Source organism: Ictidomys tridecemlineatus, chromosome 6 (assembly GCF_052094955.1).
Source record: "Ictidomys tridecemlineatus isolate mIctTri1 chromosome 6, mIctTri1.hap1, whole genome shotgun sequence".
Classification (NCBI taxonomy): Eukaryota; Metazoa; Chordata; class Mammalia; order Rodentia; family Sciuridae; genus Ictidomys; species Ictidomys tridecemlineatus.
This window is the reverse complement of record NC_135482.1, coordinates 95,166,155-95,170,394: the sequence shown is the minus strand read 5'-3', so window position 1 is coordinate 95,170,394 and position 4,240 is coordinate 95,166,155.

Sequence of the window (4,240 nt, the reverse complement as noted above, 5' to 3'; positions counted from 1 at the left end):
CCCTACCCTATGTCCAATAAACTGTCCTCCCCACCATCCCCCAGGAGATGTCTGATCACTTGGCTGCTTCAGCCAGGATTTTGTTGGTGGGTGCTTCCTCTTAGTAACTTTCCATCCACTGATTCTGCCCACCCAGTCCTTGGCTTTTAATCCCCACGGCCCATGCTATTGTCAGGGTTACCCTCCTGCAAAGCTCCATATCCATATGGCAATGGTCCTGAATAAAGTCTGCCTTGCCATTTCAACAAGTACCAGAAGAACATTTTCTTATGGTCTCCTTTGAATACCTTTTGTCGACATACTTTTAAAATAAAATGAGAACTCATCCCAAACCTTCCTTTTTAATCTCAAAATCAAATGTCTTCTTAGTGCTTCTTGCTCCTCATCACTCCCTCACATCCTTCACCTAAGAAGAGTCAGAATCAGTAACAGAAGCAGGAGATTGCTGTCAAAGTGCATCTCAATTAATTAAGCATATAATCCAAGAAGAGACTGAAGAGGACCTGAAAGCCAGGAAACTTAAGCGATTTAACCAATGTTCAAAGATTTAAAAAATGCACCAGCAGCAGTGGCACCCACCTGTAATCCCAGGGGCTCCGAAGGCTGAGGCAGGAGGATTGTGAGTTCAAAGCCAGCCTCAGCAACTTAGCAAGACTCTGTCTCTAAATAAAATATAAAAAAGGGTCTGAGGTGTGACTCAGTGGTTGAGTATCCCTGGGTTCAATCCTTGGTATAAAAAATAAAAGACAAAAAATTTAAGAGTAAAACCACGAAAAGAACCTGTGTCATATTTTTTTTAGAACTCCTTGAACTGAAACTAATAAAATATTACAAGCAGTTCAAAGGAGAACTCCAACCACCAAGCATTTATAGTCAGATAAGAAATACTGGAATGAATCTACAAAAAGCAGCAAAACTGGAAAGGTTGGTCAATATCTACAAGACAATAAACCATGGCACTCCGCAGAAGCCAACTTTCTTTTCAATGGGAGGAATTATTTGCATGGTTGTCTAGCTTTCTACAATTAACCTGTATCTCTAGGGAGTTGTGAAAAAGTCAGACTAAGCCAGGCAAAGAGGCATCTTTATAAAATGGGATAATCTCCAAAGTTGCTAACATTCCATCAAAAGCATATTTAGTACTCTCTGTTGCCCATTTCAAATCTCCCAGTTTTTCCCTATTCCAAATGGCAGTGACCGAGGGCCCGTAAAAGGAACAAGACAAAAGGCATTAAGGGAGGGAATCTGTCTAAATGTTGTCAAGAGCGTAGGGTCACCGGCTCCAAAAACATACTGCCTGGGCTCCCTGGAATCCCAGCTCTGCCTCACATGGTTTCGTTATCTTGAGTGATTTTACTTAGCCATCTGTGCCTTGGTTCGCTCATCTGTAAATGGGCATAAGTGTAAGTGCCTACTACCCAGCTGAATTAATCATTGACAGAGGCTCAGTAAAATGAGAGCTGTAATTGTTATGCCTCTTTGGAACCTGTGACCATAAAACCATGCTTATCTTTACTTTGAGGTTTGATGCCTGACCATGCCCCAAAGTCTACCCCCCCATCCCTCCACCTCTCCCTCTCTCACACACTCTCTCTCCCTTACACACTCTCTCTCTCTCTCTCTCTCTCTCTCTCTCTCTCTCTCTCTCTCTCTCTCTTTCTCTCTCTCTACACACACACACACACACACACACACACACACACACACACACACACGGTTTGAACCCAGGGGCACTTTACCATTGAGCTCCATCCCTAGTCCCTTTTATTTTTTTATTTTGAAGACAAGCTCTTGCTAAGTTGCTGAGGCGGGCCTCAGATTTTCGATCCTCCCTGCCTGGTCCTCCTGAGTGGTTGGGATTATAGGTATGCACCATTATGCCTGGCCCAGAATTCTCTCTTAATGATCATAACTCCATAAAAAAATGAATGTGGATTCTATTCTTTCTCCAAGCTTCCCATGGATTAAGATGTACAACGATGTTTACCATCCTGGCTTTCTCCAGCTTAAGAGATGATGTTAGCATCAAGAATGGGATGCTCCTTGTTTCTCAGGAATCTTCAACAGACATCTGAGGTCATTAAATCTCCTATCACAATTCTGTCTTGCTCTGTGCCAGTGACAGCTCTGCATCAAAAACATCACCAGCCTTTCCTGCGGCTGGACCAGCTGCTACAACCCCAACACAGCACACTCACCTCAAGTCTCCTATTATTTTGTCTTCACTCAAACACAAGTTAGAGGTTTACTCATCTGAGTTCCTACAAATTAGACTGGCAAAAGGCAGATTAACAACGACAACAACCCAGCAATCTGGACACACTCACACACACACACACACACACACACACACACACACACACACACACACCCACCAGAATTCAGTGATGAGTAACAAAGGGCTAGTTAGAATGGGGAGCTTATATAAAGATCTTGACCAAAAAAACCCATAAATTTGTATAGCAGGGACAAAATAAAAAGGAAAAGAGTGTTAGGCTTCCGCAGGCAGCCAGCTATAGAAAGGTAAGTATATGGGGAGAGTCAGAGGAGAAGAGGGAAAGCAGGACTAGTTTTAGCAAGGTCTGTTATGTACTCTGCTCTGGTGCTGTTTCCGGGTGTACAGAGGCTGGAGTTGGGCAGAATCGTCCTGTTCTGCCTCATAGAGAAAAGGAGGGCAGAGAATTTGCCCCTATGTCTGTTTTTCCATAATTGCCTTCAGCTCAGAAAAATTCTCATGCTACAGTTGGATAGGGGCGGGGGGAGGGGGCAGGGGGAGGGGGCAGGGGGGGTGGTATTCTGAATCCCCCCAGGGGCAGCATGAAGAAGGGCCACAGGCAGGACAGCCAGTGCCTGCTAGCTAGTCTCTCTGTCATGGAAACAAAGAAGTCTACCACATTTTAAACAGTATTTATCATCAAATGAATGAATGGGTGGATTGTGGTAATCCTATTATGTTTGCTGTTTTAGGTTTTGCAAGTTTTCTATGATACAATGTATACTTTTAAGATCAGGAGAAAAGTCATTTTTGTTTTGGGTTTTTAAATGCATAACATGGCTTGTTGAGTCTGATCACTGTAGTGTGCCAGCTTATTAGGCATGGGAAATACGAAGGTGAACGAGACAGGGCCACCCTCTCGGAGCTCACTATCTCCTGGTGATGGCCCCTTCCTCATGTTCATGGCTGCTGTGCCAAGACCTTTGGAATTCCTACCAGTTTCTACAACCAGAGTCATTTGGTTACCTAATTCTGAACCCAGTAACAACTGTAGTCCATCCTATGTGTTTTAATTATTGACTACACTCATTTCATTATACTTGAACTGTTCAAATAAATACACACTATTTTATCCTCCTGCAAAAAAAAAAAAAAAAAGACTGTAGGTTTGGGGAGTTTTTTTTGTTTTGTTTTGTTTGGTGCTAGGGATCCAACCCAGGGCCTCACGTATGCTAGGCAAACACCCTACCACTCAACTACACCCCAGCTCTGATTGTGAATTTGTTTAAAGAGAAAAGCCATTTTTAATATTTCTTTAACACCTAAGTGGACCATACTGGTGCATGTTATGTTCAATAAATATAACTTTGCTGGGGAAAATTCGCTTTTGAGTCATCAACAATCTTTCCCCTAATGACCATCTGTTCGTCTCTCGTGGGTCAGTTTGCCTAATATCTAAATGACCAGTTCTTCCCCTACTTTGATGAAAATAGCCTGAATTCCCCTTTCACCACTCACACTTCCTTTATGTTCACATTTCGGTCAGCGTGCTCAAGGTTTCATGATCACCAGGATGGCATAAACATCTATTTCAGTTAAGAATCTGGATAGAGGGTTAACCCATATTGAAGTGTTTCTTATTTCACATACATACAGAACTCAATCACTCAAATAGTGACATATTGTCCCTAAATGAGTTTGGGTGGCTTTTACTATGGCTGAGAGTAGATTAGTTTTTAAAGCTTTTCCAGTGGGTCCATTTGGTACAATTTTTGACTCTCACAGGAGAAGGTGACATAATATCATGTAAAGCCAGAAAGACCAGGATTTGGATCTCAACTTCAGTGACAGGGATCCCCAACAGATTCTTTACCTCTCTGAGCCTCAGTTAACCTCATTTGGAAAATAGGAATACTAACACCTACCCCTCGCTGGGGTTAAGATTAATTGTGTGAACAGTGCCTGTGGCATTCTAGGTGTGGTCAGTAGGTATTTATTAAACCCAGGAAACTGTAAGAGAATAAA